Source organism: Diadema antillarum, unplaced genomic scaffold (genome assembly GCF_040938485.1).
Source record: "Diadema antillarum isolate AM-2024a unplaced genomic scaffold, OU_Dant_1.0 seq00001454_RagTag, whole genome shotgun sequence".
Classification (NCBI taxonomy): Eukaryota; Metazoa; Echinodermata; class Echinoidea; order Diadematoida; family Diadematidae; genus Diadema; species Diadema antillarum.
The window spans coordinates 585,532-595,438 of NW_027272200.1; the positions used below are offsets into that span (position 1 = coordinate 585,532).

The 9,907-nt window shown below is 35.3% G+C and overlaps 1 long non-coding RNA gene across 1 annotated transcript; it reads left to right on the plus strand.

The window, feature by feature from the left end:
- The first annotated feature begins 1,215 nt into the window (after positions 1-1,215).
- LOC139709613 (uncharacterized) lies at positions 1,216-3,545 on the plus strand. Its single transcript, XR_011709411.1, has 3 exons — positions 1,216-1,312; positions 1,850-1,955; positions 3,116-3,545. It is a non-coding gene; the product is annotated as an uncharacterized lncRNA (long non-coding RNA).
- Positions 3,546-9,907: the final 6,362 nt, after the last annotated feature.

The following is a 9,907-nucleotide window of genomic DNA, read 5'->3' on the forward strand; positions in this document are numbered from 1 at the left end:
CAAGAGTGGTACTTAAAATGGCTGAATACAAGTTTAACTCCACTGTCCATCGTGAGCTGACGCACTGTAACCGTGTTAACGTTAACTCGCTATTCAGTTTACGAAACGAGTGTAACTGTAACATTTTAATATTGAATTTCGAAAGCCAGGCTAGCGCTACGCTAGTGACATGAGTCCTAAGTGCAAGTGTAACCACACGATATCGTTAGTGTATGTAGACACCCATGATCAAACAAGTTAGAAAAGAAAATTTACCAGGCCTACATCGGGACTTGACTTGATTTATTTCTGCCTAAGCAAAGTGCAAACTCGACTTCTAACGTTGTTAATGTTGTCCTTCAGCCACATGAGCTCATGGATTGCAGTTCTCTCATGATATGATTAATTTATTTAGATTCTATTTCTATGTTTTGATATAGACTAGACAACTAGCAACTGATGTGAGAAGCTGTGCTGCCCTGTTCTGCACCTTTTACTTAGTAGTGATTCAATCTGTGTCTTGAGTGACCAGAGCGTCCCTTTGATCATCATGCTGATGCCCAGCCTGTCTGCTTTCCAGTGTTACGGTGAGGTGTATATACATATTTTTGTGATTTTGCGGGAGGGCTCGTTGGAGCTAAGTGACCCTGACTCAATGTACAATATGTCCATAACACCCTGTCTTTTGTGGCCTGGACAGTTACCTGTGCAGAGCCTCATTCCAGCTGTCGCACCATCCACCATGCATGTTTGCTCTTTGCTGGCCTGTGTCGTGTCCTAAAAACGATCCCTGTCATGAAATCAGCCCCAAATCTTTCTGCTCTAATAAATATATGACATGACCAAAGTTCCGCAACTTCACTTTGCAGAAATTCTGCGATGTTATGTTTATTTACAGAACTATTTTGTATTTATTTAATGAAGATTATAAATTTGTATTGCATACATGAATTAATGAACACTAAGCAAATTGTGTAGGAGATATTAAATCTCTTTCTACAGTGGAAAACAAACATTACAAGTAACAGTAATACCTTTCAAAGAAGCCATGACCTCCATATTTTTAATGCCGTGCTATTATGTATTGTAAATATTTTATTTGTAGATGTCATAGAACTGGTACATGTGTAGTCTTCATTTTGTTGTCTTCCATGATATTTTGGTCCATTGTCATGTAGCCACATGTGTGCATGCACTGTATTTTGGGTTTTCTTCTGATACGATTATCACTATAGAAGCTGCGTGGCCCTGTTCTACAGCTCGTGGTGGAGATTTTCTGAGTGCCCAGAGCATCCCTTCATCATGACTAGCCTGTCTGCTTTTCAGTGATAAGGTGTGAATGCATATTTTAATTTCATTATGTAATCTTCCTTTTTTTTTTTGGCCAAAAAGGCTGCTACATTGGCACTCTTAAATATATTAAGGGTGCATAATATATATATATATATATATATGTATATATATATTTTTTTTTTCCAGACCATGACAAAAAAAAAAGTTCCTTTTATGTACATGACTAGTTCTTATTCATTTTTAAAGTATATAAATTTATAGTGCATACATGAATAAATGATTGCAGAGCAATTTGTGTAGGATGTTTGTAGGAGATATTGAATTGCTTTCTACAGTGTGAAACAAACAGTGATTGTTACCCTTCAAAGATAGAAGCCATGGCCTCCATATTTTTTGACACTATGGCATATTCTTTTTTATTATAAAGATTTTATCATAGATATCTTTTTGAATGATTATGTACAATTATAGTTAGCCCTCCTTTTGTTGTTTTTGGTAATATCTTTATCCGTTGTCGTGTAGCCATATCTGTGGTTATCGGGGTTTTCACCCTATGTTACTATCATTCTATTTATAGAAGCTGCATTGCCGTGTTCTACAGCTTTTGGTGGAAATTTTTTAAATCTCTGAGTGCCCAGAGCATCTTTTCATCATGCCAAGCATGTTTGCTTTCCAGTGATAAGGTATGTATGCATATTTTCATGAAGTTGCAATCAATTCTCGGTATCGCCAGTGCGCATAAAAATTCTGTGCATGCTGAAGAGCTCTGTCACAGATACACTTTGGGATTCTTTTGTGCCCTTGTTCACTTCTGGTTGTCTCACGCTAAGAGGTCGCAGTTCCCATATGATTCAAAGGAGTTAATTGTCTGCTTTTCCATTGCCATCCCTTTTTTCTTGGTTAAAATTCAGCTTAAAAGAGTTGGAAGTTTTTAAGTTTTACTGATTCAATGTGCTGGTCACATGATGGAAAGCGAAGAAATCTTCAACAAAAATACCTCTGGATAAAGATAGAGCATGATCTGAGTGCATGAGCAGCCAAAACCAGGTCAAGTTTGTCCTGTAAGCTATCTCATAATGCATCTAAAACACTGCTCTCCGCACGGCAACTAGGTATTGGCGGTACCAAGAATTACACCTATCCTTTTTTTTTTTTTAAACTTTGGCCAGGAAAGGTTGCTAGGTGGGTTGATAGATTGGAGGTCAACTTTTATTTTTCTATGATAAACATACATTGCTTTTATGTACAGAAGTATTCTGTATTTATTTCCCAAAATCTATAAATATTGCATACATTACTAAATAATCAAACAGAAAAGAAATTCAAGAGGGCAAACATTGTGCAGAGGTGTTGATACTCAATTGCTGTCTGCAGCAAAAAATAAATATTACACATTACCTTTCGAAGATAGCGATAACTCACGGCCTCCTCCAAATTTCTATAATCCTATACAAGTGTATTCAAAACTTATTGGAAATGTTTTATTATTAGATGTCTTTGAATGAAGATTGTTAGATAAAACACAGCTCTTCAAATTGGATGGCTACACATACTTTTGTTGTCTACAGTAAGTTTTTTTTTTTCTAAAATTCCATTTAAAAAAAAAAATAAGAGTCTACTGTATTTGTAGTTTGTGTATTTTATTGCTTGGTTTACGGAATAACTATGCAGCAAAATGTTTTAACTATATTTCAATTGCGGGTGACATGTACATGGCTTTTGAACAATCTTTTATCTGCACTCAGTATGTAGGAATATTCCAAACTTTCAAAAATTGTGATAAAACGAACTCAATATATGTATTTGTTGATTATGTATGTATAATTTTTTTTTTTTTTAACAGGTAAAAGACATCCTGGATGATGACTTGATGGGGAAACCAAGGCATGGAGTTTTCAAGTGGTTGTTCAAAGACAACCTCTCCGGAGAATCTACAAACAATATCCTGTGCAGAATGCCTGATCCCATTCTCTTGGAGGAGCAAAGCACCACAAGACAGCAGTTGTTGTTGTTTTTTCTTCAAGTTGTAAACTATATCAGATATGACTTGAGCTTTTAATTTTTTGCAAGATACAATGTACTAAGAAACCACTTATGAAATTTTTATGAGCATACAATTCTACAAGGAATTCAAAGTTTAGCTTATGAAACATGGTCTTCAAATGGCTGAGGTATGAAACCACAAATTAAACCAATGTTAATTAAATAGAAGATCTGGGTTTCAACTTTTATGAGGATCACTTTGTTCAACTTTCTTTTTGGATATCTCAGCCTTTTCAAAACTGATTTTCACTTAAGTAAATTTTCAATGCCTTTAAGAGAACCTATATGCTATTTCAAAAAGTTAAAAGCTGAGTCATCACCTAAATCAATACTTACCATCCCTTTTGTTGTAAAGCAAGATATAAACAGGGATACAACTGAATAAAAAAGTTGTTACATTAGCTGCTTTGTTTCTTACTAGGGCTGATGAACATTAAGGCGATACAAGAACGAACAATGTCAGTTTTTATTGTGTTCAGAGCCTGTATGTTGATTGAGTTTGGAATATGATGACTGAAATTCCAGGATGGGCCTTATACACCATTTGAATGCATATACTATGTATCGAATGGGCGGGCACAGAAAAAGGGTGGGTTTTTTGTGCGTGTGTTTTTTTTTTTTGTCTAATTTACAAATCAACGCATAGATTGTAAAGTTAAGAGTTCTCCGACAGTACCTGAACATTTCGGAAAGTGTTATTCTTCGAAAACAGTTGATGGCACATTAACTTTTTTATGTTTCTTACTGTGACTGATTTACATTAAAGGTCCAGTTTACCTTTGGGAGCAGTGATTTGAAATATGTTCAAGATATCACATTTGATGCATATAGTGTCAGTCTGTTGTATCACAATATCCTACCATTTAAAATGTTTGCAATAAAGCTGAAAGTATAAGGAGATATCAGTATTATTCTTGATAAACCATATGTTTCTTAACTATGGCTGATGGACATTAAGGCGATAGAAGAGTGAACAATGCAAGTTTAATTCTTGTTTATGGAGCTTGTATGAGCCTAGATATACCATATAAAAATGTACACTGCATTGAATTGGCAGGCAAAGAAAAGGGTGCTTTCAAATTCATGGAATTTTTCTGTCAAGATGTTTTCATTGCTGTCAGGCAGAAGCTCGGTGGTCTAGTGGAGATGACGCCTGTCCGGAGATCAGGGGGTCGTAGGTTCAAATCCTGCTCGAGTATGTACGTCCATGATTTTTTTTTTTTTTTTTTTTTCTGCTGTCAGGCAGAAACTCGATGGTCTAGTGGAGATGACGCCTGTCCGGAGATAAGGGGGTCGTAGGTTCAAATCCTGCTCGAGTATGTACGCCCATGATTTTTTATATCATGGCTACTATAGAAACACTGAACAATTCAGAAAGTGTCATTCTTTGTGTATTGATTTCCTATTAGGATTATTTCCTTAATGAATGTTACAACTATTCATTTTCAAATGAATGTAAATTGAAATGAACAGATTTAACTGTTGCACTAGTTATCAAATAACAGTTTCTTTTCACATTGATATCAGCTATTGGTACATTAACTGCTTTATGTTTCTGACTGTGGCTGATGGACATTAAATGCAATAGAAAAATGAACAATGCAAGTTTTAATTCTTGTTTCCAAAGCCTGTGTGTTGATTGAGTTTGGGATGTGATGACTGAAATTCTAGTTAATTCCTTATAAACTGTATCAATACATTTGTATGTAATTTTGTATCAGTAAAAAAAAAAATCACTTTAGTTTTAAATTTGGACAGGCAAATACAATCCACTTGATTTACATGTATGTGTATGTAGGAATATCAATTCAAGGTGTAGTGGACACGAAATGGTAACTGCTGACCCAATGACAACAGCAAAATGCTCCTTTGCATACAGTATTTCGATATTTCAGCCTTTGTATATACTGCACATTGCGGTTTAAAATGAACTACACAATATACTGGAGAATGGGAGTGTATTGTATACCTTGGAAATTAAAAAACTCTGTAAAGTTCAAGTTTCTGTCCTACTCTTGTGTTACATACGTTCACCACTAATGCAGTGATACATGTCATATCATGTACTTTGGAATTTCAAGAAACTCTATGCCAATGAAGCTTTGGCTTTTCCTCACACACACATGCACCCATACAGATATGAATATGACAACAGTTTGCCCGATTATGGAGGAACTTAGTACAAACATGATCTCACCTTTCGGATATGATGCACAAATTTTCTGGCATTAATCATGAATGCACACTTCAAAATGACACAAATAATGAATGTTTTCACAAATATGGACACCCTAAATTGTTCTTATCATAATGTATCAGCACAATAAATAGTGTCAGATGATTTGAAATCAATATTTGTATTCTTTGTATGAGGAATCCATCATTCCAATATTTCTGTCCTACTCTATGTGTTACACGCGTTCGCCCCATAGCTATTACACATGTCTTACTTACATACCCACTCAAGCTCTATTTGAATACAAAGTTATCTTTTCCTACTTAAAAATATTTAATATAGGTATTAGGCAACCAAACTCTGAAATATGGATACTCTGAAGACAATTTTAATTTTTCATGTTTTTCCAACCTAAAACTACCCATTTACTGTGGAAATGCCCAGATCTATATTGATGAAAGTAATTGTTCAGATCTATGGTGGTTCTATATATTCAAGTTTGGCCCTGACAAATTTCATATTAGATCTACAGTCAACATCAAAATAAAGAGTGATAGACCCCATCAGAAAAATAGAAAAATCATATCTGAATCTTTATCTGTTCCCACAATCCGTAATGCTCTCTAGGGTTCTTTCATTTCAATTATAAATCTTTTGATGGTACAATAAGAAATAAGAATTCCAATGCTCTCTAGGGTGCTTTCATATCAATTATAAATCTTTCATGGTACAATTAGTTTTAGTTGAAATAAGAATTCCAGACTTGTGATAGGACTAAACAGTGATGTGTGAAACTTTAAATCCAACCACATTCAAAACTGCTCATCTGACATCTAGTGCTACAGGACCTTTTCAATTTTAAATTACATTTAGGCCCTACTTAGTTTTGTACAAACCTACACACGTGTATCATGCGGATTATGTTGGTTTTTGTCTCATTTTTTCTTCCGTTTGTGTGTGTGTTCTTTTTTGTTTCAGGCGACAAAATATCGTCGAGGATTCTTCAACAAATTTCTGCTGGTCCTACCATCATGTCTTGAGCATGATGCAATGAACCTTGCTGATTATAGCGAAAGACTCCCATGGACTCAAATACATTGTAGGTGCTCATCAAAACCTTAACCCCATAGATACTCACCCAAGAACAGAGGCGGATCCAGAAGGAGGCGCATCGGGCACACGCCCCCTCTTTATTAAAACAAAAGGAATAAAACAAAAAACGGGAAAGGGTCCCTTTTAATTTTGTAAAGATGCCTCCCCTTTTTGGAATTCCTGGATCCGCCCCTGAAAGAATGCAACATTTTCCTTGAGTTAGATTATAAAAAAAAAGAGCAAAAATAAAAATGGCAGGATTTCATGCTCATACTGGAAAACTGGCTATAGATCATAATCATTGATGATAACACACCATTCAAAACATTAAAAACTATATTGACTAATGCCAGGTAAAGATGACCATTCATGTAGTAGATGTAGTAATACATTCAAATCGTGGTCAAAATACAACATAATATACTTTGTGAAGTCAATCTTGTAGATGCCCTTTGCAGTTGAAAATACAGGAAAAGTCATGGATTATTGAGGATTGTGGATGCTCAATTTTTTTTTTGAATGAGCTGAAACTCTGCACTAATAAAACGTAGTTATCAATCTATGCTGTAAAAAAAAAAAAGATAAGTCACTGAAACAAAGGAGAAAATGTATGAACAGCCCATAGTGGTATTATCCCTGGCTTTTGCATGTACAATTGAGAGTTTGTAAAAACTTTGATCTTGTTGATTTTCATGATACCAGCTTTACAGCTTCAAAATTCCTGTATTGACTAATTATTAACTTTCCTCTTGTAGCAAAGGGACAGAAGATAATATGGACTTCACTCAGCAGGATCTCATTGCAAGAGGACATTAAGCAAATTCCTTCACTCAGTGTGCAAGCAAAGCAAGACCTTGAGAGCTTTGAGGAAGAGACTGTTTGCACAAAGTAAGACTATCAAAATGTCTGTACAATTGAATAGTTGTTAAGTATTCAGAAAGTCTACATAAGAATGAATTTTGAAGGAAGCTGGTGCAGTGTGTCACCATTGATCCTGATATTAAAAATGTCTCAGATTGTAGTCATTGTTGAGTCTCTCAATGTTTTACAGTTTGTCCCGATTGAAGTGTGTTTTAATAGGATGATTGTTTAAATTGACTTTGCTTCAGATGGCCCTTAAAATTTCATACTGAATAAAATTAATGTCCTTTTAAGTTGTCCTGGATGTATTACCCTATTGAAAACTAGTCCCAAGTATACTTGGGCAGGTGTCTATGGTAGATGCGTATTATAGCAAAATCAGCTCGCCCTCATTGGGTTAATCTTATGTCAAATGAACAAACTTTGGACAGCTACTCATGATACACACTACTTATCACAAAGCATACAGTTTTTTGTTTTGTTTTGGTTTGTATGTTTGTTTGTTTTTTGGTTTTTGGGGGGTTTTTTAGGGGGGGGAGGGTAAGGTTTTCATCACTCATACAGATTCATACATCAGCTTTCTTTACCAGCGGAATCAAGACATGCTTCCCCATTGGTTTTTGTGTGTCAGTTTGACATGCAGTAATAAGTTGGACAAGTGGTGTACATTGACACATTTTCTAAGGTCTGAATCAAAGTTACATAACCATATTACTTTGCAGGATATAGCTCCACAAACCTTGCAGTTTTTGACATCTCTGAACATTTTAATTTTTTTTTTTTATCATGCTTTCACTTTCTCTTCCAGATCAAAAATAAGTGAACAGGATAGAATCGGCAAAAATCTAGAACTGGATATTGTCCCCAGCTCAAACCCAGACTCTCCTCCTGTGGACTCTCAAACTTGTGAAAGCATTCAGTCTAGATTTGTGGACAAGAGTGCTACTGCTGTGGTACCACCTTATGAAGAAGCTACTCCATTGCCCCTAGAAGGTTTGTAATTCAAACAGCATAATTATTATCATTTGTATAATTTTCAAAATGAATCTCAAAGTATGCAGCAAGAAATGCTTTTACCACACTACATCTATGTAAAACAAAGCCGCCATTTGGGATTGTTTTCATTAATATCACAATCTAGTTGTAGAATTTCTGTGGTAATGGATCTTGGCTTCTTAGTTTACATGCTTGAGCCTTCTGTAGTCTGCAGTTGTTCTCTCAGAATATTTTGATGCTGATGATGTGCCATGGTTAATCATACAACTCGGCATATCAAAACTTTTAAATATCAGTAAATTGATATATCAAACTACAGTTTAGTTTATAATCATTGTTTCTCACTTTACCGAGTTTTGAACACACTCTTACATGTTGACTTAACTTAATCATTCCTCAGTCAATAGACAGGTTTTGAAAAAAAAATAAAAAAGGGCAAAATGTCACATTTGTTCTTTCTCTGTTTTCAAGATGATGTCACTGCTAGATTTCTGCTCGAGGATACTTTTGGCTCACCAATGACTGTCAAGTCGGTTTCAAGCAAATCGTGTGAGGAACTCTGTAAACAACTCGGGAAGAAGACTGTTAAAGACCCATTTGCAGACCTTCCAGCTCGATCTAAACTTGAAGTACTCCAGCCAAGGTTCGGCCACAAATACTATTTTCCCACTTCCTTTCTTTTTCAATCCAACTTCATAATGTCCTTTAACATTAGTGTAGACTGCTGTATGTTATACACAGATAGACCAAGTTCCTCTGTTACCTACCCTACTGAAATCGGGTCTAAATTATTCTGATTTTGAAATGGATGTATGAGTATCCTCTGGAACAAATACATGCATTGATATAAGTTGACAAATTATTGTGATATTCCTGTACTCATCCATTTATTCACTCCATCCAGAGACACTGAAAATGCCATTACTTCTTTGGAATCATCAACTGAGGGGAGAGATAAACTAGCTGTAGATCTACAGAACAGTGGGACAAAGACTAGACATGAGGTAGTACAATATTTATTTATTTGTAATGTTTAATTCCGTGAGTAGCCCTTCCCAAAGATTTGTAGGTTTGTGCATGTGTCTATTCTACATACATGTAAATACATGTGTTTTGAACACTTAAATCATAAGAGGGAAAGGTGGCAAACAGCATGCTTGAAATTCATATTTACATGTGGATGAGCAGCTTATAGAGAGGCAGTCACTTATTACTGTTGCTGCACATTAAACCCTATAAAGAGTGAGACAAAAAAAAAAAGAAGAAGCAGGATATAATATATGTTTACTAATGACTTTCAGTAGTTGATCTAAATGTCTCAGTGCAAATATGGTCTTCTGACTGTTGCTTTTTTGTTTGAAAGAGACATGGAAGCACCAGAATTATGTTTGTTCATGCAAAAATCTAGTATCAGGGCTTTGACTAGTGTTTCATCTGATTATGGTTTAGGAAATGCTGTTGCCTGAT